Source organism: Micromys minutus, assembly GCF_963924665.1.
Source record: "Micromys minutus genome assembly, chromosome: 1".
NCBI classification, from domain to species: Eukaryota; Metazoa; Chordata; class Mammalia; order Rodentia; family Muridae; genus Micromys; species Micromys minutus.
Window position 1 is genome coordinate 26,732,235 of NC_137969.1, and position 19,662 is coordinate 26,751,896.

A 19,662-nucleotide genomic window follows, 5' to 3' on the forward strand; every position below is an offset into this window, starting at 1 on the left:
TTAGAGCGTTTTTCTTTTCTTTTCTTTCTTTCTTTTTTTTTTTTTTTTTTTTTTTTTTTTTTGTGGGACAGCCCCTCCCCCCCGGGTACCCTGTTACAGGTTCAGGCCCTCATAGAGTATCTCTATAGTACCCATAGGGTGTCTCTAGCAGATTCTTTCTCTGGTTCTTGCTTTTCTCTAGTAGCATCTGTCAGCAATCAGTAACAGATTGGGACCATGCCACTCTTGGACCATGTAGATACCTGTGAAAGGGAATCATGAGCACATGCCTCTCTCTGAACTTCACGAGCTCAGGCTCCACCACAAAGAACATTCTGAGCACGTGTCCAGACAATGGATATTCAGTTTTTTTCTTTCTAGTTTTCTCACATAATCTTCCAACTCTGTTTGGCCCCCGTTTCTGCGGTGACCCATGAATGATGGTGCTCCCCGCTGTCCATGGTCCTTTCCCAAGACTATAGTTCCTGATTAGTTATGTCTTCAAAACTTCTGGTAGGTTTTCCTCTCTCCAAGACTAATTTAATGTTTGCCTCTGGTTTCCCATAATATTAGTATTTTCATATTTTTATACATAAAATTTGATTCCAACTGTACATTATTTAACCAGATATCATTATATTACCACAAGATGACTAGACTTTGAATTAGTTTTTCTTAAGCTGAACAAAATTCAGTTGATGAGCTTTGCACATGCTAGAAGAGTGCCCTGCTGCTGAACTTTATCCTGACCCTTGATAAATATTTTAGACTTACTTTATTATTTTATGTGTATTGTGTACCACTTGTGTGCTTGGTGGGTGCTGGGCAGCAAACTTGAGGGTTTTGTTTAAATGACATTTTTTTCTTTTTCTTTATTTTTTGAGCTTACACAAAGCAATTTACTAACAGAAAATAACTTGAGAAGTCCTGTTCACATATGGCAACCACGACGACAACCACCCTTCTTCCGAGTGCTGTCAGAGGGGATAGGGTGACATCTTCAATTTGCCCAATCTTCATCCCATAGTGAGCAAGAGCTCTGAGGGCTGACTGAGCTCCAGGTCCAGGAGTCTTGGTCCTGTTTCCTTCTGTAGCCCAGAGTTTGATATGCAGGGCAGGGATGACCGGCTCCTTGCACCTCTGGGCCACATCCTGGGCAGCCAACATGGCTGCATACGGAGAGGACTTATCTCTGTCAGCCTTTACCTTCATTCCACCAGTCACCCGGCAGATGGTTTCCTTGTCAGAAAGATCGGTAACATGGACAAAGGTATTATTGAAGGACGCAAAGATGTGGTAGACACCAAATACATCTCTCCTTCAGCCACCTGAAGTCCAAGGCTGATGACCTGTTCTTCCTTCTTTTCCTTCCACTTGTGAAGTGCCATTTCTGAATGTCGCCTCCAGACTCCTCCACTGGAAAGAGAGAGATGAAAGGGTGACTTTTTTTTTTAAGACAGGGTTTCACTATATAGCGCTGGCTATCCTGGAACACACTAGGCTGGCCTCAAACTCAGGTTCATCTGCCCCTGCCTCCAGAGTGTTAGGATTAAAGGTGTGAGCCACCATGCCTGGCATTATGAATTTTTTAACTGTTTTGAAATTATAATATGAATATCATTTTTCCTACTTTCCTTTCCTGCTTCCCGTGTGAACCCCTCCATGTAGCTGTTCTCACTCCCTCTCAAATTCATGGCCTCTTTTCTTTCGTTATTGCTACATACTTTTCCTAAATCTGTAATAAATGCAACCTGCTCAGTCCATGCAATGTTACTTGGTATTGTGTAACCAGTTGGGGGCTCTTCCTTGGGGAGTTTATTTCTTCTGCTCTCAGCCTTCCTCAGTTGCCTGTCCTTCTTTGACTAGTAGAGAAGCTCTATACAAATCCCCTCCGTAGTAACAAGTCTACTGAGGTCCTTGTTTAGGTTCTGTTTAGGCATCCATCTAAGACTTCATAGATGGAGTTTTTCTGACTTTTCTAGGGGACATGATCTCACAACAGATGTCCTGTTCTTCTGACTCTTCTCTCCCCCTTTCTAAAATAATCTGTGAACCTTAGGTGCAGGAATTGTGTTATACATGTGTCAGTTGGAACTGGATACCACACAATCTTTTATTCTTTGCATTTTAACCAGTTATGGTTTTATGTAATTGTCTCAGTTGTAAAGAGAAGTTTCTTTGATGAGCAGTGAGGACTCATCTATGGTTATAAGGATACATATTTAGCATATAGAGAGGGATTGTGCTGGTTCAGTAGAGTGGCAGTAATAGGTTTTCCTCCAGGATCCATCTCAGGTCCTCTCTGGGTTACATGTTTAATGTACATGATGTTTTCAGCAATAGAAAATTACCTTCCATCTCTAGGAACCAATTAAGGACAACAATTTTTAGTCTATGGCTTCTCGATGCTGGTAGTGGAGTATTAGTTAGATTGTGTATGGCTCTTCAGGGAAGCATTTCCAGCCAAATCAGAAATTTTCATTTAAACTACATATGTATAAGCATACTCAGACTTATTATATGTAATTTTAGGTAGACAGATAATATCAAACATCCTTACTATTGTTCTACCCTCCTTCTGTTTGCATTTATCTCCTTCCTTACATATAGCACTGTTTCCCACATTTCCCTCTTCAAATCATTTGTACCCTATTGCTCTCCCTTTCTACTTCACACCCTACCATGGCCCCTTTACTTTCCTGGTTTCTGCAGTTACTCCAGTTTATTCACTCACATCTGAAGTCAGAGAGCTGGAAATCACAGGTGAGAGAGAATATAAGATGTTTGTCCTCTTGAATCTCCGTTACTTCATTCAGTGTGATCTTTTCTAGTTCCATCAGAACTGCAAAATTCATGATTTCAACTTTCTTTACAGCTGAATAATCTTTTCTGGTGTATGTGTATCACATTTTATTGTCTCTTCATCACTTGAAGGGCATTTAAATTTTGTCTATTTCCTAGTTACTGTGACTATAACAACAGTGAACATGGCTGAGCAAGTGTCTGTGGAGGAGGGTGTTGAGTCCTTTGGTCATATGCCTAGAGTTAGTATAGCTGATTCATGTGACAGATTAATTTTAGTTTCTTGAGGTTCTCCACATTGATTTTCAGAGGCTGAACCAATTCGCAATCCCACCAACAGAGAACAAATGTTGCTTTCCCTCCATATCTTCTCTAGCATTTGTTGTCAGTTATTTTGTTGATCTTTGCCAGTCAACAACTGTTCTTGGCTACTGAGCTAACTCTGCAATCACTGAATAATATTTTTTTAAAAAAAATCAGTTGTAACCGCAATATTTCCAGAAAATTGGTGTTTTTTTTTTCACAAATACCCCTCCCAAGAGAAAGTCTCTGCCACCAGCTGAAGTAATTTCTACCAATTTCTGTGTTGCTCTGCTTTGAATGATGGAAACTGTTTTGTCTTTTGGTTTCCCTGCATCTTTTTCTATATTTTGACATTTCAATGAAGTAATAATATGTTACGGTTTGTTTAAAATTATGAAGGCATTGATTTTTAATTGATTATGTTGAAATTTCATCACTATATGTAGCATAATCACATTGCCACATTTTTTTTTTACAGCAACTGCTTAAAAGTGTTAGAAAATACTCCCAGGCCTGGTGGCACACACCTTTAATCCCAGCAACAGGGAGGCAGAAGCAGACAGATCTCTATGAGTCTGAGGCCAGCCTGGCCTACATGGTGAGTTCCAGGACAGCCAGAGCTATGTAGTGAGGCCATGGAGAGAGGGAGAGATAGAGGGAGGAGAAAAGACAAATATTTGTATCCTCCTGGTACTACAACTTTGGGTTGCTTTTCTCCATGTTACTTGAAATTTTCCTACTTTTTTATGTCAGGTAATTTGAGATTATTTACTAGACGTTTTGAAAGTTTAAGTATTATTTTGAAAATCCATTAAAATGGTGATGCTTTTGTTCTAGTTCCAGTGTCCTGGTTAGGCTTAGGTTTCAAGTTCTGATGGCTGTGGTGCCACTGTATCCTGCTTTCAGTCTTTGAGGCACCATTTAGATAGTTTCACATGACAGCCACCCAGTGGTCAATCTAGGAATTAACTGAGCAGGATTGGATGAGCCTAGACAGGTACAGCTAATCCAGTGTTATTAATTTATTTTGAGCTGCTATCTTTCTGTGGTTTCTCTCATTGTTTCTGGGTCTTTGCCGATCTCTCTCTCTCTCTCTCTCTCTCTCTCTCTCTCTCTCTCTCTCTCTCTCTCTCTCTCTCTCTCTCTCTCTCTCTCTCGCCCCCCTTTTTGGTCTTCTAACCAGAAACATGAGGCTTTAATCATCTGAAGCTCCTGTGCACTCTCGGCCACTAACCATATTCAGGGTTAGCATAGCCCTTGTGTCAAGCTTGAGGGGGACAAAAGATAAGCTTGCAGCCCGTCTGGTAATGTTTCAGGTCCAGCTCTAACTTGTCAGCATCTTCAGATTGTTGCCCTGTGCATGCTGTCTGGTTTTCATAGCTGTATTCACTATATCTCACTGTATCTTACCAGGAGCAAAAACTCACCTTTTGTTTTTTAATTTTTAACAGCATTATGAGGCAAGTTTAATATACCAGAAACTTCATATGTTACTGTTTGATGAGTTGTGATGTATACATTCAACCATGAAACTGTCCCCAAAATCAAAATAGTGGCCATAGTTTTGACCTGGAATATCTGTTACCTTTACCCCTCAACGTGTATTTGTGTCCCAGTTTTGTCACTACAGATGGCTTACATTTCCAGGAAGCTTATGTTGATGGAGTCACCTAGTGTTCACTTCTTTTCTGACTTCTTTGGCAGATGTATGTTCAGATTCATGCATGTTAATTTGTGTTTTGATACTTTGTTCTTTTTTTTTATTGCTGAGCAGTATTCCATTCAGTCTGTACATCAGACTTTATTTATAAAATCCTTTATCAACCTATTTGAGATTGCTTTCTGTTTGAAATGTAAATATGTACATTTTTGCATGTTCTTTATGTATATATGTAAAAGACATATATAATAACACAGTAATAGTTGGGTCATATACTAGGTATATATGTGCTGCTTTTTTTCTTCTCTCTCTCTCTCTCTCTTCATTTTTTAAGAGACAGTAATCACCACATCTTAGCTGATCTAAGGGCTGGACTCTAACTCACAGTGACTCTCTTGCTTCTGCCTCCTGAGCATTGGGATTAAAGCTCCCTGAGCCACATGGTTGTACTTTACTTCTTAAGTGGTAGTACTGCCACTTGACATTCTTACCAGCAGTAGATGAAGGAGAGAGAGAGAGAGAGAGAGAGAGAGAGAGAGAGAGAGAGACAGACAGACAGACAGACAGACAGACAGACAGAGACAGAGAAACAGAGAACATTGCTCCCTGTTGGCCTACCAGTGAAGCTCAACTCCCTGGTTTGCACAACTTGTGCAATAGCTCTATCATCTGGAACCCAGTGGGAGGTCTCATATTCATCCCTTCACACTTACCTATTCAGGGGGTGCCTCTTGTTCATTTATTGTTAGACAATTCATACCATATATGGTGTATTTTTTTATCCTTCTCACTTCCTTTCATATCCCCTTCAGATTCCCTCTGAAATTCTGTTTCCTTCCAACATAGCCCCATCCTGCTTCCATACATTCATATTTTTCTCTCTCTCCCTCCCTTCTCTAATGCACTGAGTTTAATTAGGGTTGCTAACATGATGAGTACAGGGTTAGCAACTGGACCATGGGCAACTTAGTTGTGGCTACACCTGTGAAGAATGATTCCCCAGTCCCTCAGAAGGTTTACTGCCATAGTTCAGTTACCATGGGCCTTTCTATGCATGCCTCAGCTCTTAATAATGACACAGAGACTTATTTATTAATAGCTTTTGGCTTTAAGTTAGGCTTATTTTCAACTAACTAATAACTCGGTTATTCCATTTATACTAATCTAAGTTCTGCTACATGGCTGGTTACTTCTTCTCAGTTTTATACATCTGACTTCCTCCAAGTCTCAATGGCGAATCTTCCAGTGCTAGACTTCTTCCCAGAGTTCCTCTCTTTGCCTGGTTGTCTCACCTTACTATTCTGCTTTATGCTATAGGCCATAGATAGGCTTTTTTATTTTAACCAATCAGAAGGTGCCTTAGGCAGGCAAGGAAAGACAGATACATCTTTATACAATGTGAATAAACATTATCCCTATAGCCTCTCAAAAGGGGGTTAGGGAATGTCATGTGCCCCTTCCCATCATGCCATGGTGATGAGTTCAGATATTGTGTAGGTCTTGTGCAGATAACAATAGCTGATGAGTTCATGAGTGTAGTCACTATGTGATATTCAGAAGGCAGTGCTTCACAGTACTCCTCATCTTCCATCTTTTACATTTCTCTCCACCTTCTTCTGTGATGTTCCCTGACCCTGAAAACATGTGTCATTTAAGGTGAGCACGCAATAGTCACCTATTCTCAGCACTTTGTCCAGTCCTGAGCCTTGGCATCACTGCTGCTCAAGTTTGTCAGCAGCACTAATCTATGGATATAAACAAGACAGATATAAACAAGAAGCTGGTTTGACAACATTTCCATTTAATAAAACAGTAGTAGATCCTTCTATGGCCTGCCACCTACCTAAAACCCAGGAGCTTTTTGACCAGATTTTTAGTGCTAGACATGAATTACGTCTGTGGAGTAGGCCTCAAATATAACCAGAAAGAAAGGTGTCTACACTAAAGGTAGGCAGTGAGCACATCTTGCTGACAAGTCAGTATTGTAACATGCAGGTAAGATCAGTAATGACTTTTCTTCTGCGTGGTAGGCATTGTAAATACTAGCTAGCAGATAGGAAGCTTTCAGGTCAGTTCTAACTGTATTTCTTTATGTCCTGCAACCAAATTATGTAACAACCAAGAGCATATTGCATCAAGCAATAGCCTGTATTTCTAGAGGGGTGGGGGACTTAAGAATCTCCTTGACCAACAACTCATAAGGGGGGATTCTATAACTGACACTGGAGTTTTCATTTAATGATCCATGGCATACTTATTTATCTGTTTATCTACTTATTTATCCATTCATTCACTTCACATCCTGATCACAGCCCCCATCCTCTTCTCCCAGTCCCACCCTCACAACATCTCTCCTATTATACACTCCTCCTTTATAAGCTTGAGGAAAATATTACTACCATTTAAAAGAAAAAGAAAACAGGGCAAGGAACTTGTAAATCTCAATAGCTGCCCAGAAGAGGAGACTAGAGATGGGAAAGAAGCCATGCAGAGCTGGGCAAGGTGGTGCAGCCTTTAATCCCAGCAGAGGCAGAGGCAGAGGCAGAGGCAGAGGCAGAGGCAGAGGCAGTGGCAGAGGCAGTGGCAGAGGCAGTGGCAGTGGCAGAGGCAGAGGCAGAGGAGGCAGAGGCAGAGGCAGAGGAGGCAGAGGCAGAGGCAGAGGCAGAGGCAGTAGAAGAGGCAGAGGCAGAGGCAGAGGCAGAGGAGGCAGAGGCAGAGGCAGTAGAAGAGGCAGAGGCAGAGGCAGAGGCAGTAGAAGAGGCAGAGGCAGAGGCAGTGGCAGAGGCAGAGGCAGAGGCAGTGGCAGTGGCAGAGGCAGAGGCAGAGGCAGAGGCAGTGGCAGAGGCAGAGGCAGAGGCAGTGGCAGTGGCAGAGGCAGTGGCAGTGGCAGAGGCAGGCTGATTTTTGAGTTTGAGGCCAGCCAGCTCTACAGAGTGATTTTCAGGACAGCCAGGGCTACACAGACAAGCTTGTCTCAAAACCAAAAATAGTTAGGAAACAAGTCATGCCATTTGAATTAAGCCTGTATGGAGGTAAGCTGGCAGACAAGCAGCCACAAAGCAGAGATGGAGAATTAGAGAAAATGTCAGAAAGCCCCAAAATACTAGAGAAAAAGCACACTTAGGCTCTGGCCAGCATCCAAAAGAGACAGAAAAGAAGAAAAGGGGAAGTTATGTCTTTCTGAGTTAAGACGCCTGGCAGATTCAGAATGATTGTGCAAAGGGGTAAGACTTCTGACAGGGTGAAATACATTATCTCTTAAAGGGTAATTATTTCTCCTTTCTCTTCATTATGGCTTAAGATGATCATCACTCTCTGGCGATGGTTCCTTGACCAGGGGGTTGGCTTACTCAACTAGACTGACTTACAGATTGTTTCCATATAGAAATGGCTTATTCTTTTCTGTGACATTACCTTCTAAAAAAGAGAGCTATGAAATCACTTAGGGCGTGGAGTGTTGATATAATCCATTTCTACTATGAAAGTCTAGAGGTTCGGTTCCAGAGCTGTTCATCAGAGGGATTACTCATGTCTGGCCATAGTGCAGCTCCTTTTTTGAAAAAAGCGTTATTTCTACATGCATGGTTGTTTTGTGCATGTCTGTGTGCCACATGCCTGTGGGAGCCAGAAGAAAGTGTCACATACCCTGAGACGGGAGTTACAAACAGTTTTAAGCTACCTTGTGGGTCTAGAGATCAAACCCCTGTCCTCAGGAAGAACTATTTATACTATTAACTGTGAGCCTGCTCTCTAGCCACTGAAACTCCTTTTTAAAAATATGTTTTTAAATTAGTTTACAAAGTAGTGGGTTGCCATAAGGCTTTTCAAATATCTTTAGTTCCCCTCCCCCACCCTGCCCCCACTGTCATCCCCACTTAAAACCCAATGTTTCTCTCACCTACTTTCATATCATGCATGTTCTGCTACCTGCTCTCCATCTGAAGGCTGTTCCCCCACCATGGACCTTTACTAGCTTCCTGACCTCTACAGACACTCCAAATCTCTCTGGTCCTGGGTTACCTTATTTCCTATATTTCCATGTCCATCCACTTCCTGTGAACTTCATAATTCCTTTTCCCCCCCATGGTTGAGGGAAGTGTATCTTTTTATAAAGATCCACATTCTTTCTTGTCTTTTACATTCGGTCCCTTGACTTTATCCCACGGCTCACTGAGACTCATCTTTTGCATTTACCTTGAATTTATTTCCTGTTTTCAGTTTGTTTTATATCACTGTAACCAAATGCTGATATAAACAACTTAAAAAGAGAAAAGGTTTATTTTGACTCACAGTTTCAGAGAATGATCAATGTTCTGGCAGTTTTATGTCAACTTGACACACAAGTCATCTGGGAAAAGGAACTCTGAGGAAATGCCTCCATAAGACTGGGCTGTAGGCAAATCTGTAGGGCATTTTCTAGTTAACGGTTGATATGGGAGGGTCCAGTGCACTGTGGGTGGTACCATCCCTGGTGATGGTTCTGGAGTTTATAAGAAAGCTGGCTAAGCAAGCCATGGAGAACAAGCCCATATGTGGTATGAACTATGATATGCTATATCAGCACTAGTATATGCCTCTGCTCCAGGTTCCTGTCCTGACTTCCTCGATGATGGGTGTGGGAGTGAAATAAATCCTTTCCTCTGCAACTTACTTTTGCTCATGGAGTTTTGTTTTTCATATTTTTATCGACTATTTGTGAATTTCACACCATGGACCCCAATCACATTCACTTCCCAGTCTTCCCAGGATTGTCCCCCAATCCGTGTGACCTCATCCCATAGGCTTATATTTTTCAAAGCCTACTGTGTTCCTCTTTCTATTTTTTTAAATTTCTATGTCCCTCTTTCTTAACTGAGGTTACAGTCATCCATGCCACTGCAAAAATAGTTTCCTTGCCCTCCACAGTCATCAGAAGCATAGATCATGGGCTTCCTCGTCATTTCTGGCAACAGCAAAGATCATGGACATAAACATGGCCTCAGATAGCTGCACAGGGTCATGGACTTTTGCCACATCAACAGAAAGCCCAAGAAACTCAATAGACATGTATGGGTAAAAGATCTTTTTGTTACCCTCCCCCACTACCCTGGGATAAGGTATTTGTAGTTTGTCTTTTTCTGATTTTGTTTTCATGGGTTCTCTGGAAGGTCAAAAAAAGTGTTCCAACTATAGTTAATTATTCTTCACCCTTGAGGAAAAACTGAATTTAGAATTAAAAATATTCTTCTAAATGTCTATGAAGTCTAAGATTTTCACTAGGAACAGGCACAATTCCTGGTCCTTTGTGACCTGAACTTTATTTTCTAGTCCTTTGAATGGCTGTCTGTAGGTGGTGGTAATTTCTTCATATGCTCTCTGCTGAATATTTAGCTGGTGGTGGACTCAAAAAGTGATGACTCTTAAATTAAATTACTTTTTCATTATGGGAATGAATTTCCTCCCAATTATGTAAATATTTAGACATTTGAATTTGTCTGGAATTCTGTCTTATGCTCTGCATTGGAATGGCTTGAGGAGCACCCCTCACTCTGCCAGCGCCAGTCTTTGGGCCTTAGTCTCCCTGGCCATGGTGCTTACGGCACTGCATTTCTCGAAGCTGCACTTGTTTTTCTCTTGTCAGCTCATAAAGCCCATGTGAACAGAGCCCTTTTCAGCCTACTTCTCTGTTTATGGAATGTGTTCCTCGCTTTGTTGCTGTGGCATGGGGTCATCACTAGGATTTCAGAGTGGTAAAAACTGGGCTAGGTCTCTTCCTCACCTGAAACATGAGCCGTGAGGCCTTTAGTTTTCTCCTAAGTTCTCCTTTTCTCCCAGATCAGGCGTTGGGCTTAGACCCTTTGGTCCCTTTTTAAGTCCTGTTCAGAACCACTCTTTTCTCCAGAGGCCTTCTCATGGGAGGAGCCGGGGACCTTTGCTCTCTCTGTGCTTGCCAAGAGCCGCATTATTCCATCCAAAACCTCTTATCACACATGGCTTAGATGTCTGTCTAGTATTTCTACAGTATCGGGGCCAGTTTTTGTCAATGCCCTTATTTCACTGCAGTACTACTCGTGATGCTGGCTCAGAATTTATCAATGTTACAAAATTCAAAAATTCTGACCTTTCATATTGGGTTTTTCTTTAGTGTCCCAAGATCTTGGTTTTCTTCTGGTTTTTTTTTTTTTTAAGGTTACAGCTGAATAATGAGAAATATTAACATCTCAGGTATTATTCATTGGATTTTTGCTTTTATTTTTTATGAGTACTTTCCTTCCCTGGTGTTTGTCACTCCTCTACTATCTTAAGTGTCCTACTGGCATGTTTTACAGCTTTTAGTGACTGACTGGGCTGTTACTGAATCAGCTGTTTGGACCTATGGTGCCTTTGCATTTTAGTCACTGCTCCTGTCACCTCTGCTCCTTTTCTGCCCCTGAATCCCTGAACATATCCTCCAGAGTAGTCGTCTTTCTGCCTCAGCAAGCCTTGTTCCATGTCTCTATCCCAGTTAATTGGTCCCCTTTTTTCTATACAGGAGGAACAAAGCCTGCTATAGTTAAGCATATCACTCATTCAGGTTAAGAACTTAAATGTCACCTGGTGGCACTGAAATCCTGTTTATCCTTTCCTAGATATTGTCTTCCCAAGTCAGTGTCCATTTCTATCACAGATGCAGTGTTTATTGTCCCACTTATATGTCCCTAAATAGTAGTGTGCCACTTGAACACACTAGTAATAACTTAAGAATATCCAAAACACATGAGTGTCTCATTAAGGAAAACAAACTGGAGTACTTTCTCTTGGAGTACAACTACCAAGAACAAGCCCAGAATCTCTGCTGTGTCTTCTGTCATCCCTCTGTAGCACATTAATTCTGGCCTATCTAGAATCTGTCTGCTGCATGAGTCTGAATCCATGCCTGTCTGAATCTTGTCCTGTCTTGTCTGTCCCTGCGTCCCTGTGTATCCCTCACAAAAGCCTTTGCTCTGTATTTATTGAATAGCACATAAAGCATTGCCTGGAGAAAGAATAAGGATGCTTTACAGAAATATTTAATAAAGTTTTACAAAGAATGAAACATTACTGATGCCAAATGACTCAACTGACCTTTATAACAAACAACTTCACATGGACTTATCAATCTATATTCATGTTGCTTCCAGCATTTATGGTGGATATTTGTTTTATAGGTTGCTTTCATCATATTTGCTATTTTCAACATGTCTTACTGAGGTCAGAATGTCAGAGTTCTCTAGAGATACAGAACTTACAGTGGTGTGTGTGTGTGTGTGTGTGTGTGTGTGTGTGTGTGTGTGTGCGTGCGCACGCGCGCACATGTATGTGGTGTTATATAAAGCTATGTATTATTCAAGGTTCAGTGGCATGGAAAAGTATAACTTAAGATGTCAGCTATGTATTAGCTTAGGTAAGAATTGATTACATGGAAAACCCAAGGCAAGTAAGATTGTTACGTCAGTCTCTCAAAAGTGGGTAAAATGAACTGACATCATAAGATGTCAGTTTTAAGTCCCAAATGACTCCAGGCTATACTATTAACTTTGGCTGTGAGGTGCAGCAAAAGTTACAATCTCTTTGAATGTAAGAGGTATTTTCAAAATAATGTAACACCTCATAGTAGGTGAGGCATTTGTTTTGTTTGTTACTCTAAATTTTATGTGAATATTTTAGCAGATAGTACTTATCCTTTTAACAAGTACCATTTTCTTTCAGTATTACTTTTTAATTATTTGCCCATTTAGTCTTTTACCTAATTTCATTTTAGAAGTTTGTCTTACTTTTGTTAATTTTTGAAAGTTCTTCATATGTTATGGGTATTTTCTTTGTTTGCTTACAGGTATATCTTTAGTCTATGGTTGGTTTCATGTTGTATAGTCTGATTTTTTGCAGTATTAAGTTTAAGGTTTTTATAGCTTACATATTTTTGGTTTTTGTTTGTATTTTGAGATAGACATAACTCACATGATCCTCCTTCCTCATACTCCCATGCAGCTGGGACTACAAGTAGATACCGAAATACCTGACATGCTGTGCCATTTAAAAAACCTTCACTTGCATGGCAATTACAAAGATGCTCAAATTCTATATTTTGCAATGTGTCTTTAGTCTCACTAAAACCTACAAGTGTGAGGTAGAGATATGGTCATTTTCCTTTTGGATAACTGCTTGTTACAACATTCCTGTCTTAACAGCTCATTCTGTAATCCCTTTTCATACAGGAGAGCCAGCATGCTCTGTACTCTTGGCTCTTGGTGTATCGGTCTCTTTGGATGCTGGATCTGGTACAGTCTCATTAGAAATTTTATCCCTGTGCCACCTTCATACAGCCCTGATTCATCACTTTCATCTTTCCCCACTCTTCACACAGCATTCTAGTCCCAGAAGTGGGCATGATGTCTGTCAGATGTTGCAAATATCATAGTATTGGGGAAAAGTAAGGAATTTTAGTATATTAGCTCTTATATCCCATACTCATTATTAAGGGAGCTTTTTGCAGCAGCTTATGTATTACATCAGTGATAGTTATTGGGAGGCTAAGTGCAGGAAGAGCTAGCATTTTTCACTGTGGCTCATGCATGACAGGAGTCTGATACACATTGAATGATTTCTAGGTAAAAGTCCTAAGAATATTTTTGACAGTGAATATATATTTTATAGAGACCCTTTTACAATTTTAAGAAAATTATTATTTTATTCAAAATAATATGGTTAAAATACTTGATGTTTTGACATAGATATTATGTTCCTATGGGCATCCAGTTACTAATTGAAAATCTGAACTTGACAGTTTTCATCTGAGGGACATCTGGGTTCTTTCCAGTTTTCAGCTGTTTCAGATAAATCTGCTATAAACATCAATATACAGGTTTCCATGTTCTCTTACATCCTCATCTCTCTGAAGTAAGTGCCTATGGCAGCAGTTTTTGAGTCAAGTGTTTTGAAATATATATCTAAGATCTATATGGTGATATTCTAGAGGGTTTTGTGTATATATTCATGAAGAATATTAATTGTCTGGTTTTGGTATCAGGATAATACTAGTGTTATAAAATAAAATTGGAAGTATTGTTTCTCTTATAATTTCTGGACAATAATGTGTGAAACTGTAACTCTGAATATTTGGCAAACTCCTGATGAAATAACCTTGGCTTAGGAACAGTATCCTCGTTACAAGTTCAGGTTTTTGTTTGTTTGTTTGTTTTAAGATATGACTATGCAGCTCTGGCTGCTCTGGAAATCACTATGTAACCCAGAATGGCCTTGAATTTAGAAATAGAATAAAGATCTACCCACCTCTGCCTCCTGAGTACTGGGATTAAGGGTGAGCACCATCTTTACCTGTTTCAGAGTGTGTTTTTCTCCAGTCTGTGAAATTCACACACATGTTGCTGACAGCATATTCTACATTTTCTGTGCAGCAATGAGCCTTTAATATTGATGTTTTTTTCCTTTTTCTTTGTCAGTTTAATGAGAGTTTTGTTTATTTTAGTTATATTTTCAAATAACCAAGTACTTGCTCTGTTGATCCCCGCCACCACCATTTTCAATTGGTTGGTGTCTGTTCTTTATTATTTCTATACGTCTGCTTGATTTGGGTTTGTTTTTCTTTCCTTTTAGTTTCTTGAGCTTAGATTGTTGCTGAAGACTTTCATGCTGTAAACTTCCTCTTAGTGCTGCTATAGCTACATTCTATACAGTTTGCTACACTATATTTTGTCAAAGAAAATAAAAAACAAAACAGGCAGCTTACACCAGCCAGGAAGACTGTAAGACTGTTGCAATAAGATGGAGAGACTGAACTCAACTCTGAATACAAATAGTGACAGCTAGGGACTTAGAGCACACAGGCAGCCTGAGGGATCAGTGGAGGAGAAATTACAATGAAGAATTTGGCTAGGTGTCTAGGTAGGAGGATCCAAGCTAAACATAGTCACAAATCTTTTCTTTGATGTTTGACAGGAAAAAATTCTGTTTGATGTTTGGCAGGAAAAAGTTCTGTTTGTCTAAAAGTTTTCTGTTTTGTAAGGCTACAGATAACAGTGATCTTTTGTTAGATGTCTTTTGTTTGCTTTATTTTTTTGGTTTTTATCTGTGGATGTGGGCTTCTTTAGCACCTAGTTTGAGATATGTTGGACAGAGAAGAATTGTGAACCTCAGTTCTGTGTAATCATATGGACTTTGTAGTTCCCAACCATTCTGATTTCTATGCAGCTTTCAGAGCTTTTCTATTTCCTGGATGCCTAGTGCCCAGGGTTTTAGTTGTACCTAATGACAGAAAGAAGGAAAATATGTTTATGCCACTTTCCTGAAAACAGAAGCAGCTTTAACTGAACAAAATATTTCATAGCACAAAGATGGTTTTGAAATACCATCTGATATGTATTCATTCCTGCTGCCCCTTTTGTTATTGAGTGGCTGCCAGCCATTGGGGCTGAGCCTCTGTCTCTCCACAGAGTGAGGCGATACAGTTGAGAATAAATGAGTCCTGCACAGCTCTGACTCTCAGTTAGAATGAGAGAGAGAGAAAGAGAGAGAGAAAGAGAGAGAGAGAGAGAGAGAGAGAGAGAGAGAGACAGACAGACAGACAGACAGACAGACAGACAGACAGACAGACAGACAGACAGAAAGGAGAGCATCATGCTCTAAAGACCTAATAGTGTTTTACTCTGTATTTCTACCTTGAATTTCAGAAGTTTTCCTGCAGTACCCAGCCTGGCATTTGTTAATTTAACATAAGGACACACTGGAATCTACAGTTCCCACTTGTTGGGAAGGGGTTGTAGCAGTTTGTTTGGACTTAGGAGAGGTTCTGAGAGGGAAGAGATAGTGGAGATCAGAGTAGAGCTGGATGGCAGGGGGAAGAACTCTGAAAAGGTCATATAAGCTGCCTGTATGGGTTAGAATCCAATGAGGGAAGAGCCAGAGGAGAGAGTACAGCCCTAACAGTGGTGCTGTCTGTGGGCTTAGGACTCTGTTTCCTAACCCCTAAGCTTAGAGGAAGCAGTTTACAGCATCGAGTTAACGCATAGCGTGCGTTTTGTAAGTAAGATCTGTAGTTGTTCTTCTCCACAGTGCCCACCCCTCTAGTATAGAAAAATGAAGGCTCCTACATCTTCCCACCTCTGTCTGCACCCTGGAATGGAGCTGTGACTGGTACAGTCCAAGGCTGTCTCTAAAAGAAAAGCACAGCTGAGTTTCAGAACACAGTGGTGTCACCAGGGTTAAGTACAGGGCCACAATCACAGACAAGGACATTAGGTACTTGTTGCAGTGAGCTCACGGACTGCAGTCCTATTGTGGACACGTTTCTCTTATAGAAGCAACAGGTCATGGAGGCCAGGAAGAAATCATTAAAGTTAGCAAGATGAGGCATGGGACCTTCCTACTAGTGTCATGGAGTCAAGGATTTTCCTACCACCTCACCATTGATACCACTTTGGAAAGGAGGAGCACAAGCAGAGAGAATAATGAGGTGGGGGTGAACTACACTGAGTGTAGACTGTTCCCCAAAACACTAACTTGAGTTTAAAGTGCTGTTGATCTATGTATTCATTCAGCTGCATCAACACAAAACTAAACTCAAGCTGATCTACACAGTTAAGGATATGTCTCAGTCTTCCTGTGTCAGATGTCTTAGGAAGGAACATCTTCAGACAAAGTTTATATGAAGAATCTGGCCAGCAGATTCTTCGCCCATTCCTCATTGCCACTGCCTGCATGGTCCTAGCAAATCGTGAAAGCAGTTGTTCAGTTTCTCTCAAGTATGAACGAAAATTTCTCTGTGCAGCTTCTGCTAAAGTCTGAGAGGGAGTCTTTTGCAGCCATCTTCAACAAACATCTTTGCACCTTATTGATAGATACTTCTTTTACTGTATGCGGTGTGTGTGTGTGTGTGTGTGTGTGTGTGTGTGTGTGTGTGTAACCATATGCATATGCATGTGTTTGTGTACATTTGCATGTGAAAGCCCAAGGACGATAGCAGACATTTTCTCATTCTTCTACCTTATTCTTTGAGGCAAGATCTTTCACTTCAACTGAGAGCTCACCAATAAAGCTAGTTAGTTCTCCTGTATGGTTTGCTGTGGGGATCTCCTGTCTCAGTTTTCTGGGCCTAAAATTACAGATGGGCCACCATGCCCACTCAGCATTTATGTGGGCTCTAATCATAGGAATTCTAGGAATTCAAACTCCAGTTGTCATGGTTGCATGGCAAGTCCTTGTAGCCACTGAGCCATCTCTCCAGCACTTATAGCTGAATTTAAAAATTTTTAATGTACTATTTGTGTGTATATGTTGTATGTGCATATGTGCAAGTGTACATGTCACAGCACATGTGTGGAGGTCAGAAGACAATTTGTGTAATCTGTTTTCTTCCTCTACCTTTATATAGGTTCCAGATGTCAGATTCGGTCATCAGGTTTATATCGCAAGTGCTTTAGCCACTGAGCAATCTGGCTATCCCACCTAGTAGCTGAAATGTTTTTTAATTGTTTAAAAAAGTTTACTTGTAAAGATGTGGAACAATAGCCATTCTTATGTATTACTGGTGAGAATGAAAAATGCAGTCATTTCTGATGTTTGGAAGTAAAGTGTAGATAGACTTTAATAAGTATGTGTCAGTATTGGTTCATTAATTGAAACAACATACACTTTACCTTAGTTTTTCATCACTGTGTCAAAATACCTGAGATAATCAATTTAAAGGAGGAAAGATATAGTTTTATTACATTTATTTATAAGTTTATGTGTGCACTTGCCACAGCATACTTCTGTAGATCAGAAGACAATATATGAGTTGGTTCTCTTTTTATCATGAAGTTATAAGGGATGGAACTCTGATTATCAGGCAGGCCTGATAGTGAACACCTTATATATAAGCCAATATGTATGAGCCAATATATAAGCCCAAATTCAATAGTTTGATATAAAATACCATTTCATCCAATCATCAAACTCCAAAGCTTATCAAATTTATCTGAAAATTTATCTGTATATAAATATATATGATGGCAATTTAATTATTGCTAAAACTTGGAAGCAAACAAAATTTTCTTCAGTCAATTAGTAAACTCTGTTATATTCATGCAGAGAAATATTTTTCAAAGATAAAAAGGAATAGACCATGAAGCCATAAAAAGACACAAGTAAGAGACTGGATTGCCTCAGTGGTTAAGAGAACCTACTGTTCTCACAGAGGACCCAGATTCAGTTCCCAGCACCCATATGGTGACTCACAACTGTAGATAACTATGTGTGAATGGGAACTTGAAAATTTCTTCTGACCTCCCCTGGTATATACATGCAGGCAAAGCACTCATGCACAAAGAGTAAAATAAGAGAACTTATAAATTAAAAGAAAAACAAATGAATCAGAATACAGGTGCCTGAGACATCGAGAGTTGAGGCCAACCTTGGCTATATAGTGAAGCACTGCCTGAATAGAAAATACCTAAGCTTATAGCAGTGATAATGGTAGAGAGATGGTGCAATGTGGTAAGAACATGCTCTTTCTTCACAAGCCCTTTCCCAGAAGAATCATGAGATTAACTGTGGGGATCCACCCTGGGTGTGGATCACACCATGTCATAGTCTGGAGGCCTAGACAGAGAAACAGAGGGGAAATGACTAAAAACTAATCAAGCGTTGACATGCCCTTTGTCAATTCCTGCCTAACCATGCTGTAAACCATTCACTGCCACTGTGCTCTTTCCAAGATACCATGATGCAATAAACTGTTTGAAATGGGAAGCCAAGATAAATCTTTTCCAAAATAAAAATCAGGTCTTGCGGTCATGGTGACACAGAAGCAGCTAAGCCAATGTGATTGGCTTTGCTTTAGGCTCTACTTAGTGATCTACTCTTCAAATGTAAAAAGGAGGAAAATTTTAAAGTAATTTCATAGTGTCTCAAAACTTTTAACCCAGAAATATTCCTGTCCAAAAGAAAGACAAGGACAAAAAAACTGGAACAGAGACAGAAGGACAGGCCATCCAATGACCACCACACTTAGGGATCCATCCCATCTGCAGACACCAACCTCCCCCCCCCCCCGCCCACACACACACTATTGCTGATGCCAAGAAGCACTTGCTGGCAGGAGCCTGGTATGGCTGTTCCCTGAGAGGTTCTATCAGCACCTGACCAATACTGATGCAGATACTCACAGCCAGTCATCAGACTGAGATTGAAGAACCCAATGGAAGACGTACGGGAAAGACTGAAGAAGCTGAAAGGGATTGCAACCCCACAAGAAGAACAATATCAACTAATTGGACTACCCAGAGCTCCCAATAACTAAACCACCAACCTAAGAATACATGGAGGGAGCTATGCCTCCAGATATATATGTACCAGAGGACATTAATGGGAGGGGAGGTCCTTGGTCCTGCAGAGGCTTGATGCCTCAGCATAGGGGAATGCTAGAGCAGTGAGCAGGAACACCTTCATAGAGGCAAAGGGAAAGGGGAAGGGGAGAGATGAGATGGGGGGTTGTAGAGGGGTAACCAGAAAATGTGATATCATTTGAAAATGTAAACAAATGAAATGATTAATTAAAAATTTTATTCTTAAAAAAAGGTAACTTTCAAAAAAGAAGCCTAGAATACTGTGTAGAGTTTGGTGCCAACAGCTAGAAGGTTCTGTAGACATCCTGTGTCTTGACAGAACAATGTGAGGATGACACCTCACTTTGATGATCTTCCCAAGAACATAATTCTGTACCCTCCACCCCTACTCCTGTTACCAAGACAAATCCCAACTTGTTGGGGGTGGAGTTTCCTATCTAACTAGCATTCCACAAAACTGTAAAGTGCAGTGAGAAACTGACAGCCAAGGACACTAAAGAGACATGATGACTAGTGTCATGTAGAAAAGAGTGCAGAGGATGCTAGTACAACCTGTCGGTTTAGCTGTGGCAAACTCCA

At 40.5% G+C, this 19,662-nt stretch overlaps 1 protein-coding gene and 1 pseudogene across 2 annotated transcripts in view; one reads left to right on the forward strand and one right to left on the reverse strand.

Moving 5' to 3' along the window:
* The window catches only part of POLN (DNA polymerase nu), a gene marked incomplete at its 3' end in the record, with an annotated part of 145,705 nt that overhangs the window by 65,254 nt on the left and 60,789 nt on the right, over positions 1–19,662 (forward strand). The window lies entirely within an intron of this gene.
* Positions 911–1,367, reverse strand: LOC308434469 (small ribosomal subunit protein uS11-like; annotated as a pseudogene). The gene has a single exon. The product of its transcript is annotated as a small ribosomal subunit protein uS11-like (transcript).